General features: G+C 43.5%; 1 long non-coding RNA gene across 1 annotated transcript; it reads right to left on the reverse strand.

The window, feature by feature from the left end:
• Nucleotides 1–12,684: 12,684 nt before the first annotated feature.
• LOC142578709 (uncharacterized) lies at nt 12,685–15,983 on the reverse strand. The gene is made up of 3 exons (XR_012827291.1): nt 15,620–15,983; nt 13,678–13,886; nt 12,685–12,835 (listed from the first exon to the last, which is right to left on the reverse strand). It is a non-coding gene; the product is annotated as an uncharacterized LOC142578709 (long non-coding RNA).
• Between the last annotated feature and the right edge of the window lie 2,328 nt (nt 15,984–18,311).

Raw genomic sequence — 18,311 nt, forward strand, 5'->3', positions numbered from 1 at the left:
GTCATGTACGCTGACGATACGAATATATTTTTTTCGTCTCGCTCCTTGTGCCAAATGGAGGCTACGGCAAATGCATATTTAAGAAAGCTACATAACTGGTTATTGACCAATAGGCTAAGCCTTAATTTATCAAAGACAAACTACATTATCTTTCATCCTATTAATACAGTAGAAAGTATCACTCTGTAAGTTGTCTACGAGCATACTGAATTAAAGAGCGTTTCAAACCAGAAATTTCTTAGGGTTTGGTTCAATGAGAATCTTTCTTGGAATTTTCACGCCACCAAATTAATGTCTGATCTAAGTAAAACAGTCGGTTGTTTGTATAAGATCTCATTTGTTGCCACTCTTGTTAAAGATATCCATGTATTACGCACTCCTGTACAGAAGGCTATCATACTGTATTCTTGTTTGGGGAACTACGACGTCCAGCAATTACCTTAAACTAATTTCAATTCAGAAACGCGCTTTGCGTGCTATTGTGGGGTTTCAGGGCAGACCCTAAAATTTACCCACGTCACCGCTGTTTCAGAAACATGGCATCCTTAAAGTAAAAGAAGTATATAACTTCTGTCTACTTAAGTACATCCATCGTCATAAATAATTCTTTCCTTGTCCAGATAATTCCAGCAGCCGATATGCTTTCCAGACGAAAAGTAAACTTGTTGCAATCACACGCACCAACCACGGCAAGCAAACACTAAGCTACCAAATTCCCACGGTAATAAATCAATTTCCCTTTGAAACTGAATATTACCTTCCACAAAAACGTTTTAAATCTACAATTAAAAGACGCTTATTGGAACAAACGGAATGAGATCTTTATTTAGTCGACAGACTTTGTATTAATTTGTATTTATTTTACTACCTTTGAGATGTTTTTTCTCTAACGCACATGTTGCAAGCTTTGTGATATTGTTTCTGCCTTTTAGGACTGGCACATTAATGTTTGTAAAAAAGTATGTGTCTTTATACCGCTCATACGGTAACGTGTGTATGCGATTCAGTTATTCTTTTCTTGTACAAATTTCATGCATGTTAACTTACTGCGTCATGCCTTTTACAAAGCTTGAGAAATTCATTGTGAATTCGTTGTGTAGTGCTCCTGCACAATGCCAGCTGTTCTACGGATGACCAGGACCTTGTCAGGCTCTTGTCTTTTGTCTTGGTGCCCTCTTTTCGTTGAAAAGAAATAAACTTTCACTTTCAAAGAAGTGTGATATGGCGATTGCAAGACGCAGGACCACTGCGCGCAGTACGCCATAACGTTTATTTTCCGGCAGCTATTACGCTCGTTCGTGTGACGTTCCTTGCGCGACGGAAAGTAGCGGCCATTATTTGCTTAAATAAGGAAAACAATGTAATCTTTTGGTCATTAAATAATCTGAGTTCTCTCGCATCACAGTCGTGAACGTGCAACCATACCAAGACAGTTTTGTGCCTAAATATGAGGTTAGAAAACTGTTACACCGATAAAAAAATAACGGAGTATGAAGAAACGTGGCGATCATGCTAACCTGCTGTCACTCACAGTGCCAGAGCGTTACTTACTTACTTACGTCACTCACTTAGTTAAGAAGATAAAAAATGGCAGTGCGTGCAAGTGTGCACAAGCGGTGAAGTAGTGTGCTCCGTAGCAGTTACTACATCAGTAGGCATTCTTTTTTTCTTTAAAACCAGCGCGAAATTATTAGTGTATTAGCTGCATTAGCTGAGCTGCGCAACAGCAACAGCAATGCTAACTTATCCGCACAACGCAAGCGGAACACGCACAAAAAGCACCAAAGGGCCAAAACAGACTGCGTGTATGAGTGCCAGTGACCCCTTGAATAACTATTTGCGCTTCTTTCACGTAAATTTAGGGACGTTCTGCGCATATATATCGTGCAACCTTCTGGAGGGTAACATTTTATCCGTTCGTCACAGAGTAAGCGCCTTTTATTATAGCACGCGCAATCGGATGGAATCACCAGCAGCGAAGCGCCGTGCATTTCAATGCAGGCCGCCGACCTCATACCCACACTAATATGGCGACGGTGCTGCCAGCTCGATCACGCGGCGAATAATGCGACTTGCAAACAGGAATTACGGATTACTGGTTGAAAAAATCGCTAACGGTCTAACAAGCGCAACGTAACGTAACAAACGTAATGCGGGTTCTCGTTACTTGTTTTGCAGCAATGCACCACAATCGGCGATCTCACCGCGTCAGTATCTCACCGCTCATCAACGGTGCCTCATTATAGCATATGCATTCCACTTCCCGCCACCGTAATGAATGGTTGTGTTATCACGTGACTCCGACGGGGAGGTGTTTGCGGTTGTGAATTCCCGCGTAACAAGGGGGTATGGGTGTGGTTGCGGAACTATTATTATAATATTTAAATGGTAATTATAAATTATTTGACATTGGAGGAAGAAACGTCTTGTTTAGGCAATTTTATCTTCTTCGGGATGTACATAACTTTTTCTCTATGGCATCGTAATGCATTTTGCGGAAATCTAAATACATCGACAAACTTTAGTACTCCTAAACTACTGATGTCTTAGTAGGCTAGATTTATTTACAGCAGATGTATAGGCTTTATGGAACCCTATGCTAGCAGCTGTTTGGCCAAGAGCTTATGCTATTTTTTTTTTCGAAGGCGACCCAGCATTTTACTATTCGAATACGTATGATTCACACAATCTTGATGCATCATGTTTATTTTCATTTCTTTCGCGCTTTGTTAAGGTAAGGTGGCGTTACGGTCAGTGTAACTATAGTTTTGGGAGGTTGTGTAAAACAGTAGCATTTTGGGCTTCCATCATTTAGCAGGACAACCTCCAAGCACTTATCTACACAACATGTTGCCATCGCGATTTTTGAGATGAACTGTAAATATAAAGTTTTCTTACTCTATGTTCGACATTCTGCATTTGCGTAAATCAATGCTTCGGCCTCAGATGATGAGGCAGTTGTATTAAACGCGTTTTGCTTTTCAGGCTTAACGAGTTCTTTTGAAGACACCGCACAGGAATTAATCAGCGCGAAGGCCATAACTTTTTCTACAACTAATGTAACGAACGAAACGATGCAGTGCCACCGACAGAATTTGAGGGAGTCTATTACTTTTTTTTTTTTTTTTTTTTTTGCTTTTCCCGTACGTTTGCAGTGCCGCTATATCGGGTACTTGGCGGCTGTGAATTGTGTCAGCTTCTATGTGACAAATTTATGCGCCGCAATTGTTGCGATACCGTTGTTGGTATACTGACGCCGTCGATGTTTTCTTCGTTGTTCTCCATCAAGCGCCTGATTCTGGGCGCATCCTCTGTTCTGTGAGTATATGTGCCATGTTTAAAGGGTGATCATCGTGATTCTCATGCACACCTATATTGTGCTGTTGATCCTTTTTTTCACGAGCGCGATAACGAAGAATTGCACCGTGTGTGCAACATACCGCCATCTTCTCAAGATATACTTCCATGCAATATACACATTGTCGTCTACGTACGATACAGTATTCTCTGTTCTTGCCTCCGAAACGCGCGCACAGACGCCGCCCCTCTCAGAGTCTCTGTTGAACACAAATCCTTGCTGTAATTGCCTAGTGCTGTTGCTGCGCGATAGAGTGCATCTTTAATAAAGAGTTTTAGAATAGGGGCCCCAATAGTTTGGGGCCCCAAAGAGCTTTGCGGGTGGTAGCATTGGGGCACGTAAGAGTAAAGAGCTTAGAATAGGGCTTTGAGTTTGCGGATAGCGTCTTGCGTTGACTTTGCCACTACGGCGTCAAAGAAAAGCTATTAGAAATATTTAAATAAAATATACTATTTTATTATAAGAATAGTAATTTTAACTTTCATGTTTTATCGTTTAATTACGATTTAGGGTTTATTCTATTAGCAGCAAACAATTCATCATCAGCAGCAGCAGCAGCCTGGTTACGCCCACTGCAGGGCAAAGGCCTCGCCCACACTTCTCCAACTACCCCAGTCATGTGCTAATTGTGTCCATGTTGTTCCTGCAAACTTCTTAATCTCATCCGCCCACCTAACTTTCTGCCGCCCTCTGCTACGCTTCTCTTCCCTTGGAATCCATTCCGTAACTCTTAATGACCATCGGTTATCTTCCCTCCTCATTACGTGTCCTGCCCATGCCCCCATTTCTTTTTCTTGATTTCAGCTAAGATATCATTAACTCGCGTTTGTTCCCTCACCCAATCAGCTCTTTTCTTATCCCTTAACGTTACACCTACCATTCTTCTTTCCATAGCTCGTTGCGTCGTCCTCAATTTAAGTAGAACCCTTTTCGTAAGCCTCCAGGTTTCTGCCCCGTACGTGAGTACTGGTAAGATACAGCTGGGTTATAAACTTTTCTCTTGAGGGATAAAGGCAACCTGCTGTTCATGATCTGAGAATGCCTGCCAAACGCACCCCAGCCCATTCTTATTCTTCTGATTATTTCAGTCTCATGATCCGGATCCGCCGCCACTACCTGCCCTAAGTAGATGTATTCCCTTACCACTTCCAGTGCCTCGCTACCTATTTTAAGTTGCTGTTGTCTTCCGAGACTGTTAAACATTACTTTAGTTTTCTGCAGATTAATTTTTAGACCCACCCATCGGCTTTGCCTCTCCAGGTCAGTGAGCATGCATTGCAGTTGGTCCCCTGAGTTACTAAGCAAGGCAATATCATCAGCGAATCGCAAGTTACTAAGGTATTCTCCATTAACTCTTATCCCCAATTCTTCCCAATCCAGGTCTCTGAATACCTCCTGTAAACACGCTGTGAATAGCATTGCAGAGATTGTATCTCCCTGCCTGACGCCTTTCTTTATTGGGATTTTGTTGCTTTCTTTATGGAGGACTACGGTGGCTGTGGAACCGCTATATATATCTCAGTATTTTTACACACGGCTCATCTACACCCTGATTCTGCAATGCCTCCATGACTGCTGTGGTTTCGACTGAATCAAACGCTTTCTCGTAATCAATGAAAGCTATATATAAGGGTTGGTTATATTCCACAGATTTCTCTATCACCTGATTGACAGTGTGAATATGGTCTATTGTTGAGTAGCCTTTACGGAATCCTGCCTGGTCCTTTGCTTGACGGAAGTCTGAGGTGTTCCTGATTCTATTTCCGATTACCTTAGTAAATAGTTTGTAGGCAACTGACAGTAAGCTGATCGGTCTATAATTTTTCAAGTCTTTGGCGTCCCCTTTCTTATGGATTAGGATTATGTTAGCGTTCTTCCAGGATTCCGGTACGCTCGAGGTCATGAGGCATTGCGTATACAGGGTGGCCAGTTTCTCTAGAACAATCTGCCCACCACCCTTCAACAAATCTGCTGTTATCTGATCCTCCGCAGCTGCCTTCCCCCTTTGCATATCTCCCAAGGCTTTCTTTACTTCTTCCGGCGTTACCTGTGCGATTTGGAATTCCTCTAGACTATTCTCTCTTCCAATATCATCGTGGGTGCCACTGGTACGGTATAAATCTCTATAGAACTCCTCAGCCACTTGAACTATCTCATCCATATTAGTAATTTTATTGCCGGCTTTGTCTCTAAACGCATACATCTGATTCTTGCCAATTCCTAGTTTCTTCTTCACTGCATTTAGGCTTCCTCCGTTCCTGAGAGCATGTTCAATTCTATCCATATTATACTTCCTTATGTCAGCTGTCTTACGCTTGTTGATTAACTTCGAAAGTTCTGCCAGTTCTATTCTAGCTGTAGGGTTAGAGGCTTTCATACATTGGCGTTTCTTGATCAGATATTTTGTCTCCTGCGATAGCTTACTGGTATTCTGTCTAACGGAGTTATCACCGACTTCTATTGCACACTCCTTATGATGCCCACAAGATTGTCGTTCATTGCTTCAACACTAAGGTCCTCTTCCTGAGTTAAAGCCGAATACCTGTTCTGTAGCTTGATCTGGAATTCCTCTATTTTCCCATTTACCGCTAACTCATTGATCGGCTTCTTATGTACCAGTTTCTTCTGTTCCCTCCTCAGGTCTAGGCAAATGCGAGTTCTTACCATCCTATGGTCACTGCAGCGCACCTTGCCGAGCACGTCCACATCTTGTATGATGCCAGGGTTAGCGAAGAGTATGAAGTCTATTTCATTTCTAGTCTCGCCGTTCGGTCTCCTGCACGTCCACTTTCGGCTATCCCGCATGCGGAAGAAGGTATTCATTATCCGCATATTATTCTGTTCCTCAAACTCTACTAATAACTCTTCCCTGCTATTCCTAGTGCCTATGCCATATTCCCCCACTGCCTTGTCTCCAGCCTGCTTCTTGCCTACCTTGGCATTGAAGTCGCCCATCAGTATAGTGTATTTTATTTTGACTTTACCCATCGCCCATTCCACATCTTCATAGAAGCTTTAGACTTCCTGGTCATCATGACTGGATGTAGGGGCGTAGACCTGTACAACCTTCATTTTGTGCCTCTTATTAAGTTTCAAAACAAGACCTGCCACCCTCTCGTTAATGCTATAGAATTCCTGTATGTTACCAGCTATGTTTTTATTAATCAGGAATCCGACTCCTAGTTCTCGTCTCTCCGCTAAGCCCCGGTAGCACAGGACGTGCCCGCTTTTTAGCACTGTATATGCTTCTTTTGGCCTCCCAACTTCACTGAGCCCTCTAATTCCTCCAATAGCAATGCTAGACTCGCCTCACTAGATAATGTTCTAGCGTTAAACGTTGCCAGGTTCATATTCCAATGGCGGCCTGTCCGGAGCCAGGGATTCTTAGCACCCTCTGCTGCGTCGCAGGTCTGACCGTTGCCGTGGTCAGTTGCTTCGCAGCTGCTGGGGACTGAGGGCCGGGGCTTGATTGTGGTGTTCATATAGGAGGTTGTGGCCAAGTACTGCACCAGGGTGGCCAATCCTGCTCTGGTGAGGGAGCGCGTTACCGTTTCTGGTCGCCGGGATCAGGCCACACTCCAGGCCTGTTTATGCAATTTTATCAACACGCGCATTATTTATAATCCTGTGGAGAATCGCGCGGCACCGGGATTCGAACCACGGACCTCTTGCACGCGAGGCGGGTGTTCTACCTCTACGCCACCGCTGCACAGCAAACAATTAGTTGCGCTTAGTTGTGAGCAACCAACTTTACGTGCCTTCACCAGCCAAGCTAAGCCGTGTTAGGCCTACGAGCCATGAAATCCGTAATCGATTTCGGAATCAGCGGCGTCTAATGAATCAATCTTCATAACACACGCTAGTTGAGAGAAAGCGATAACCACAGTCACTTCTTCATGCGTTATCACGAATCGAACCCAGTTCGGTGCTATACGTTAGAGCCGTCGCTTCGATGGGTGCCGGCGTGTTTGTTTACAATAATATTTTGGGGCAACTTTTGGGGCTCCCGCTAAATCAGTGAAATAGCCTGCCCGACGCAAAACCCAAACACAGTTTGCGTCTCGCGCATGCGCAGTGGCTTCGATGCTATTCCTTTGGGGCCCCAAACGTTTGGGGCCCCTATTCTAAAGCTCTCTTTTGTTTCTCGAAGAACAGCGTCTGCCGCAATAGTTTCTTGCATCTCTTCATCGCGTTCTGCTTGAGACGCGGATACCAAGACATGTTCAAACCCGTCCGCCGTGTGTACCTACCACCTTGCGTTAAATATTTTTCTTTAAACCGCACCTTTCTTTAAAAGCAACCTTCGGCATGGTGTTAGGAGAGAGGTCATCATGTGCCGGGATCAACCAACTGCCGCTTGTGTTCCACGTGAAGATAATTCTAGAACTTCATACACTCCAGGGGCTGTTATCTTCTTGCAAAACGTGATTCGTAGAACCCTGAAAATGTATGTTGATGAACACGCTTCTCAATTCGGTTGGACGAATATAAAGGTGGGCGAATATGAAATTTTTCGAATATCGAATCGAATGTAGAAGAGTCAAACGCAGAAGCATATATTGACGACAGGAATATTTATTTCAGGATAATTAGAATATTTTCAACATATATTAGGATCAGTTCTGAATGCAGGATCATTAGTCATCATTAAAAAACTGCTAGAATAGCCTCTCAACATTTTTGGAGCCTGGTTAAAAACAATCTTTCCAAGAATTAATGGCTACTTTGTGACCAGTTTTTTAAAAATGTTAAACAGATGGCTGCTGAAAAATGGTGAGAAGTTCTCGAATAAGAAAAGAAAAAGCTGGTGACGCACTTGTGTGCCGAAGACACATATAATGGGTCCCGTTGCAAGGAAATGACCGCTGGCTGTAGCGTAAAAGAAACTGCTACATTAGTACACTGCCGGAAAAACTAAATGACAGACTTACAAGCAAAAATCACAGGTTTTCATGCAGGCTCTTTTTCCGAAACCTAAGGCAAAGCTTACACTACCGTTTTGTTCCGCATTGCTTGGGAAATTTTTGTCGTTGTTTCACTACTGATAATTTGCCATATTGTGTTTTTCTTTAGTACAACGGTAGCCAGAATTTAATCGTCGGTTATTTTGAAATATTTTGTCAGTTTCAATATTCAAAAATGCCGTTTAGTTCATTTTCGAATACGAATATTAACTGCGCATTATTCTATTCCTATAGTCGAAACTCGGAATATTCACCTAAGTAAGACGTGCGATAGGCATGCAGATACCCCGTGAACAACGATGTTCGTCCTGGTAGATTTTTTTAATATTTTAATGTTTCCCCCGGGAAACCGCGGCATATGTATGCAGCGGGTACTGTGCTCAAGCGCCGCCGCCTGAATGCGTGTCTTTCTTAGAGGCACGTGTTTGCCTGCTTGAGTATCAACTATGTGCGTAGTTGAACCCTATAGCTAAACAAAAAAAAAAAGGCGAAGGTTTGCAATAGCTCAGTGGTTAGCGCGCCCAACTCAAGTTGCACATGGCTGCCGTGACACGGGTTGAGATCACAGTGGTAGCAGTTGGGGACAAAGTATTTTTATTATTATTATTATTATTTCTCTTCCTCATATGGAGATGGGGAAGCTGTGGATGACTAAGCGACTTGACGACGACAAAAACTCGTCGATGATGACAACGGCCAGCGTAACGGAATGGACACTCAAAGTAAACCCTTCTTCGAGCCCTTACCTGCTGTCGCATTAAGAAAGAAAGCAGTGGCGATTTAGCGGTAAATGCGTTAGCATTACGTCGCACCTCTTTGAGGTCCCGCACCCATGATTTACACCGCGTTGCAAAGTGTTGTCCGGGAGCTCACTCAGCACACACGCTGCCTCTTCGAGGTATCGAAATGCCACTGACGGTGCGGTGGACCTGAGTAGACCGCCGTCAGTTGAGATATTATATAATATATTGTCACGGTGTAGATGTTTTCACCGTAGTAGATTCTTGATATTGTTCAGTGCAAATACATTTCGAAAAGAAAATACTGACACGTGGGTTTGTTTACTGTTCTCTCTGTATTATTATTATTATTATTATTATTATTATTATTATTATTATTATTATTATTATTATTATTACCATCTAGGTAGTATTCTCATTGTCGCACGCACACAAACACGCTTTATAAGACCTGAGAGACATATAACGAACTAAATGTGTATTCGGAGCGCCTCTAAGTATAGAGTCACAAACTAGCCTGAAAACTACGTAATTAAATTATCGAGGTTCACGCACTTCAATGATTCGGTGGGGAGTGTCGAAGGACATCATGAGCGGAATAATGCGAGCTGTAGCCGGGCAGCGGGAGGACGCGGCAAGACGGGGCAGGCAACGAAGCAAGGCCAGGATCGCAGAGGCTGTGGTCTGTGCTGCGCTGGACGCTCCGCAGGCGTATGCCAGTTTCACGCGTTGAACGACAGAAAGCTGAGCTAGTTGGTAAGGATTCATTATGCAAAAAAGAGGTGAGGCGTGCAGACAGGACACAAGAAAGAGAAGTGGACAACACGAACGCCGTTCGTGTTGTTCGTGTTGTCAACTTCTCTTTTGTCCTGTCTGCACGCCTCACCTCTTTTTTGCATAATCACACGTTGAGCCGTATGCTCAGTAGAACCAGGCATACGCAGGAGCCGGGACCCATCGTCTGACAGGCTTCTTCTTCCGCTGCTGCTGCCTTCTTCTCACGGCTTCCTCACTCACAATGTCGCCGCTCCACGTTCCTCGTAAGCGCCACAAGGCTCTCCGAAGGTCCTTCTTTCTATATCTTCCAGTGCCATTGCACGATCATACTCGCGCCTTCGTCGGCCTCGTTGTCGTCTTCGCCTTTTCCTTGCCACGCAGCACGTGCACATGTATGTATGTATGTATGTATGTATGTATGTATGTATGTATGTATGTATGTATGTATGTATGTATGTATGTATGTATGTATGTATGTACGTATGTACGTATGTGTGTATGTATGTATGTATGTGTGTATGTATGTATGTATGTATGTATGTATGTATGTACGTACGTACGTACGCACGCACGCACGCACGCACGCACGCACGCACGCACGCACACACGCACGCACGCACGCACGCTCTTCTAAGCTCTGCCATCTCCTCTCTACTACTTGACCGGCTTTCCAAACACGTTCACCTTTTTCCACTTTCACACTATTAATGCTTACGCGCATTAAAAAATCAAGGAATGAAAACATGGTCACTGAACTGCGAGTCAAGCTTTGCTTACCCAATGTGACTTCATGTTTATTTGAGGCTGGGCGGTATTGTTGCACCCTGCCGCATTACTAAATGCACTATGCAAGAAAAGGTGAGGCGTGCAGACGGGACACAAGAGAAGAGAAGTGGACAACACGAACGCCGCGTTCGTGTTGTCCTCTTCTCTTGCGTCCTGTCTGCATGCCTGACCTTTTCTTGCATAATGAATCCTTACGAACTAGCTCAGCTTTCTGTCGTTCGAAGCTAAATGCACTGTCATATTGGAAGGGATGTTCGACTCGCCGTGCTCCTTCAGCAATATTGAAGGCATAGTATTTTGCGTTCTCGTAATGTCTGCTGTCAATATTTACCTTGCGCATATGATTTGAGCCGTGCAATAAAATATTTTCGCGAAAAAAACGCGCCACGGCTGACTCCATCAAAACGAAATATAACCACTTGGTAATTATGAGGACTCACTAGAAATGGCACAAAGGCTCATCCTGCCATCGCAACATTTTTTTTTTTTTTTTTGCAGCGCCTCGGAAGAAAGTTACGCAACGTTGACACATGTATTGGCAGTGAATCGTAACAGAAGATGGCATCTCAATTTCGCTGAACTCACTAAATCATTGTTTAATTAGGTACTTTAGTGCACATTTTGTAATTCCGATTCGCCAGGTGGATGTTGGTGGAAATACCCAATATGCACTCTCGTAGTAATTTTTTAACTGATATCATTTCACCACCCAAAGCTAGACATAAGCATCGACAGTTGACAATTTAGCTTGATGTGGAACTCTTTTTTCACCATGCAGGAGAACGGAAGACGCAAGAAAGCTCACAAGGCAAACGTTGGGTTAACGGGAACACCTTTTGGTTAATGTTTCATTTGAAAGCCACGTATTCCACGATATACCGTGATTGAAAACTATACTTGACAATTAGCGCCTGCGCACCGTTGTGTGTTTTTTTCTCGCCTACACGGATAAAATAAGTCTGCACCTCAGTTATTAATGACGCCGTATAGCACACGGCGCCCTGTTAATTTAAACAAACCGCGCTTTTTAAACATTCACCGAAACTGCCGCTGCACCCAGCGCCACCTGTCGCTGTGACCTGATTCGCGCCGCTGCGGCGCCGTTGCCGCCGGCAGCAACAGGTGGCGCCGCGCGACTCGCTCGGCCACCGGCCACGTTACGGCCACGTGTTTAGGAGCTACACATTAAAACACGCGTTCCTTCACAAAACCGATGTCTAAAAGAAAGAAAGAAATGAAAAAAAAAACAGAATTGGGAGAGGCTCGAATATACGTCATAACTGACGAATTAAACTTGGGCGCTAACCAGCGCAATAGTTAATGAGGAACAAAACGTCTCGAGACATTCCTACTCTAACCATACGTTTTTTGTTTGTTTTTTTTCTCTCTCCTTTTTTTTTGTGCCTGGACGGGCGGAACTAAAGGTCATTTGCGCAGCCCAACCACGTTTCCGTCCCTGCATTTTGCTTCAGGGTGGCACACAGCGCCACGCCCTTACAAAAATTTTTAGTAACATTTTATAAACAGTCTTTAGACAAATGTTACTAGAACCTATCGACATTCTATAAACCGTCTTTAGACACCGTAACAACTTCCTAGTAACCTCCTACCGACTATTGGCCACCGATATTGAATTGAAAGTATAGATATAAAATGTCGATAGAATTCTTATCGACTGCTTATTATCTTATGTCGGTAGAAAGTGTCAACTGTGAAGCGACTTTTTATTGACTACCTTTATACATCCTAACAACATGCTAGTAACATCCTGTCGACTATTCGCCACAGACAAATAGTTGACAGGATGTTACTAGGAAGTCGTCAGGATGTATAAAGGTGGTTAATAAAAAGTCGCTTCACAGTTTTTAGAAAGTACACAAAAATTTTATTCAGAGGTAATTACTTTTGCAATTATATATTGCAAAAATAAGCTTTAATTATCTCTGAATAAAATCTTTATTTACTTCCTAAAAACTGTGCAGCGACTATTTATTAACCACCTTTATATATCCTAACGACTTGCAAGTAACATCCTGTCAACTATCTGTTTGTGGCGAATAGCGATTGCCAAGTGGCTAGGTGTGACATGCAACAGAAGAAGACAGGTTTACATTTGTGCTTGAACACATCCATTTAATATCCCTGGGCTAGTAATGAGGACGAGTTCTCCAGCTGCCCTGGAAGTAGGCTGAAATGTTGCGTTGTGTAGTCTAGAAAAGAGAAGAAAAAAGGCAATATATTAGTTTTGCTACAGTGACATTGCAACACACCATGCATCTGTTTCTTAAAAAGGAAGTGCACAAGACAAGTTTTCAACCCTGTGAGCTCTAAACATCTCCACCTGTTTTTTGCAAAGTCCTAAAATGCATGAAATGACTGAATTAGTGCATTAGAGCTGGGAGCGTGATGAATGTGCATAACACCAACAGATGCATGACACATAAGCTCTATCATACCAATTGTCATCTACAAACAAAAGCTGTAAATCAACTTCATGAATCAACTTTAATGAACTTCGATATTCGTATTGTGACCAGTACATGGAAGTTTCATGTGTGAATTATCTTAATTAGCAAGGCAAGGTGCCAGTCAGAACTGTGCTGCAGCTTTGCTTGGGCACAGGTACATAGAAGAATTGACTTTTGTGTTGCACTTAAGAACAACGAAATGATACAAGCAACATGTAAGCAGTTGAACAGGCATTATGGATGTTCTACAGCAAGATTAGAAAATGCCTTTGCTGTGCAGGCAGACATTGTCAAAGCGAGCTTGTTACTAAACATGTTAGCTTTCCACAAGACAGGATATTATATTATCAGTGCATTCATATAACCAGGGCCTCTATCACAAAAATACATATGCCAACAGTAATGACAATTTTCTAGTTATGGTGGCAAAGCTTGCACTATAATATGCTATTATAATCAGGTTAATAGCTATTTTAGCTGGAAAGAAAGGTGTACTCCCTAAGATAGCACTGAAATTGCCATGAAAGGAGTTTTGTTGAAAACTGCACAAAGAATATTAAGATGCTTCTTTGTGACACACATACTTAGTGTGGTGTTGACCTTCTTGGAATCCAACGGATCCTTCTGTGGAAGGCATTTGACAACCGCCCAAAGAAGCACCTCCCTTCAACGTCTTCTATTGAAAAAGGGGCTTTAAGGAGGCCTCTGCGAAGTGAAAGCCTGAGTTGTTAGCATCCAGGCACAGCCTCTTCAGCAGGTCCTTTTCAACATATACACCGCCACCGATGTCTACCTGTGAAACAATACAAGCACAGATTCATTTTATACACGTATGATCAAGGAATGGTTAGGAAATAGGGTAAGGTTTGCAAAAACAGAAGTAGCTGCTCTTGTTGATTCGGTTTAAAGAACAAAGCAGCCTTACGTATACCATACATGCATTGTACTGAGCTGTGTACTTTTACGTAAGACTAGAAAGTATTGGGAACTTCAATGCGAAAGAAAGACATGCATCTGCCTAGAACTAAGCAAATGTGTGCCACCCCTTGACACAGAGTGAGATCTGGTGCTGTTTTAGTGATTAACAGACATTGAAAGCTTCAAGCCTCATCGAGTATTGGGCCAAGCTGTGCTCGAGAACTATCAAACAAGATGCAATTGTCTTCACATACAATTCTGACTTCCCTTTGCAGACATGCAGTTTTCAATTTACTGACTGCACTTGGGTGTAAAGATTTTGTCTGACAGAGCGAATAAACCACATACACAAGCAGCATTTTCATAGTTAGCATAGTCTTTAATAGGTACTGATACCTTCAATTTAGAAAGCCCTGTATATTGGGCCTCATCAAACTAATTTCATAAAAGGTTTGTCAAGGTAGAAGCATAGAACTTTATAGTCATTAGAAGACAGGTGAAAGGAGTTAATTATTGCAATTATTACTGAAAATTAAATTTTAGACAGCTCATCCCAATGAGAAATTGATGCAAGCAGTTTGTACATGACATGTCACATAAGCATTTAGATATCAAAAATAGGGATTAGAGAAAACCTTCCCTTAGAGGTTCATTAGTGCAAGCAGCCATGCCCTCCAGGAGACATAACTTCTTTTCCTGTAGGCAGAAAGAGGCTCGAGTATTTTATTGACACATATATGTGCCAATGCATATATGTTATCTCTGTTGTAAACTTTTTTTCATGTACATGCAAGATGTGTTTATAACATCTCATTGTGCACAAAATTTGCGTAATAATTTAGCGATACTATTCCTTTTCGCTATTCGTTAGTAGTCTGACCGACGCCCCGGCCCGTGCTACGTACTGCAACTGCCGGCCGTTAGCGGTGGGCGAGAAGAGTGATATAGAATCGCAGTCTTTAAATTATTACGCACTGCCGTAACCTACGATTGCAAGAGCTGACACCTCGTTATTAAGATTTGGTTGGTCTGTGTTTCTTAAGGGCAGGCGTCTGATTGAAATGTCTAGATTAAAAATAAACCTCGTTATTGTAATATCGGCCTATATACGCTCTGTAACATAGAAGACAAATACACGAAGACACTCAAGAACATAAATACACACAGGTTCTCGCGACGCGGACCTCCAAACCGAACTGTATACATACAAAAACCGTCATACAAGCTTCTATCTGCTTAAGCGTCAAGCATAGCAATCGTGTGTCAACGCGCGAAGACCATGATACATCGACGTATACATTACAGATGTACTGTACTTGCGGGAATGCCTATATAGCGAATAACTTCTTGCCAGGAAACTACCGAACGAACACCAACTTTCAATGTGTTTTCATAATTGTGTGCCCATTCAGGCATAGCAATCAAGGCGGGTAGCAGAATGCAAGTACGCTGTAACATCAGAGGAAGCTTTCGTGAAATTGCTTGCTAAATGTGCACAGCAACATGGCTAACATACGATAGGAAAGCGCTTTGCTCTAGCTAGTTACACAACGCTCATTACGTAAATCATAAGCTTCAAGAATGCGCGCAAGCGCCAAACTTGCTTACCTTTCAAGACTTGGCAAACGCTCCTTCGTCTAACAGGTACAGAGGCACCGACGTTTCTCTGGCGCAAGCACTGTAGAACTTCCGATGAACTCCAGCTCCACAAAAGCACAACCTTCAACAGTCTTCCATACACTACGATTCGAAGCCCCAGTACCAGACTTTTTCACGAGAGCGCGGGCAGGCAGAGGCAGCTCGGCAGAACAAAGGCAGCTCGGACGGGCGCTGTACTAGGGCACTCACTGTCGACACTGGTGGATCGCTCGAAACACACGGCGAACTAATGGCGTTACACGAGTCCGGAGGGTTCAGGATGGCTACTGCACACGACAAGGAGCACATTTTGTCTAGGCACTTCTAAAATATAACTCAATGCCACCTAAATGCAAGGAGCATTCTCTACAACCAACGTGGTGCGTCGACCAAACAAATACTACCGTAGCGCCACTCTGCGGTTTTTAGAAAAATGTATCTTAAATGAAAAAATTGCGTGTTTTTTCCTAATAACATTTCGTAGGGTCTTTTAATAGATTTGTTGGGTCCAAAAGTGTGTATATTGTACTTTGTGATACGAAGTTTAAGGAAATGTATATATAATAAGAACGAAGCGGATGTTGCCTTCAAGATTCGCAATTGCTTCAGGTGCAGGCAGCTTGCAAAAGCATGGCCTTCGAGATCAGAGTTTGTCACTCAAAGGAAGCCGTAGCTGGGAGGCGGACAGGCATTTAGGCCCCAATCGTTGGGTTTACAGTGTCTAGGTAGGCTTCCTTATTTATAAAGAATATACAGGGACTTAAGCTGAACCATGAGCGAGCTATACAGACACACGCGGTACGATTCGGTGTCCGATCCGACGTGCGGCGCTGCATGCTCCGGCGATTCGGGGGGGGGGGGGGGGGGGGGGGCACACGTTGCGTGCACATGTGCAATGTGCACATGGCGTGCATCCTCAAGATTGAGCGGTGTGTGAGCTCCGCCCACATCCAGCTCGAGTTCATATCCACGTCGAGAAACGCAATATAAACAGCTCTGCACAACACTGCTTCGCTTTACGCGAACACTGTCGATAAAATTATCGCCCTGCGAGTGACAGAACACTTCACGACGGCGCCTTGTCCACTGACGGCTCCACAAAAGGCAGCGATAGGGCCGGTAGGCATAGCTAGGCGGACGCTGCGGCCGACGGCGCTTGCGATCCAGCCCGAGCTCGTCGAAGAGTGCTTATTTTTGCCAAAACAATTAACACTGTACACATTAGGTCGGTCGTAATTAAATACAATTGGTTTACTCGACGCAGTCGTTGCGAAGGGCAAACGTGCAAGCGAAGCGAGCGGCCTCGCTCAGACGGTCGGTGTGTGATGTCTGCCCGCGAAATGCCCTCGCGTTGCGCCTCCCGATCTCGCCAGTCGTCCGTTCCCGCTCTTCGGCACGGCAAAACACCTCGATTCGGGCTGCCGTTTCGGCGCGTCGGACGCCGGGTCGGACACCGAATCGGACCGTGTGTCTCCCGCTTTGGTTGGCGTACACGAGCCGATCAGCGCGCCGTCCGTGCAGCTCCGCCTGCTTGCAATGGTGCATGGCCTACGGACTTCTTTGACACCTACTGAGCACGAATTCATGATCACCGCCCATATGCACGCTTGCCATGGCGCTAGCTGTTGTGTTTTCGAGAATACGTGCCCTCATGTTGAATTTGTGCGACCATATTTCCTCTTAGCGTCCGGTATTAGAAGCACTTTTTTTCTATGATCATTCTACTATCATTTGTTACTAGGAAGTTGATTAAAAATTAGGAAAACAGTTACTGTGCAAAAAAGCATTTTTTTAAAGCAGCCAGTCTTTCCATATTCATTTATAGTTGAGATTATGTTATCTGTTCATTTCTCACTAAATCATTTTAACAACTTTCTAGTAACCAGTGTTACTAGAAAGTTGATTGAAAATTGAGGAAATTTACACCTGTGCATGAAACAAGACTGTCTTGCACCAGCCATGTTCACTGAATAATTATAACCTTATTTAATAATATTCATGCATGTTTTGTAACTTGGGTTATGTACTTTAAGAACATAATTATTTTTATTGACTTCCTATTGAATGGTGTTTCTAAAAAGTTAAAATAGTGTGTCTTAACTTTCTAGTAACTTTCTTTTTACATACTGAAGTTAGAAAAGAAGCAACCAACTTTCTTTTGACAAACGTTACTAAAAAGTAAAAGTCAATAGGATGTTACTAAAGTTGATAGGAAGTTGATAAAAGTTCTAAAGAAAGTAAGGAAGCATTTTTGTATGGGCGAGCCTTGCTAGGTTGGCTTCGCTGTACCCCGTACGTATGCTACAGGCCCCGCATTCTTCATCGAACTCGAGAGACTGCATTAGTTGCAAGCATGACGTGCACTACATTGAAAGCTTGCGCCGTACACGTAGTCCTCGCATGCTTCCTCTGGTGCGTGCAGAGCTACGGTCTGCCTTCTTGCCCCCAAACCCTTATGGGGCGTGCGCCCGCCCCTTCCGCCTTGCACAGCGCAAGGTATAGTTCTTGACTGGAGCAATGCTCCCTAAAACAGTGCAGCATTGTGCAAGCTAGGAGCTCAGCTTAGCAGATGCTCAGACGGTCTCGGTATATAGTGCACAGAATAAAGTGTTGCCGTCTGTCGACGACGCCCGCACCGCATATATGCAGTTGTTCCAAATTA

This window comes from Dermacentor variabilis, chromosome 4 (assembly GCF_050947875.1).
Source record: "Dermacentor variabilis isolate Ectoservices chromosome 4, ASM5094787v1, whole genome shotgun sequence".
Classification (NCBI taxonomy): Eukaryota; Metazoa; Arthropoda; class Arachnida; order Ixodida; family Ixodidae; genus Dermacentor; species Dermacentor variabilis.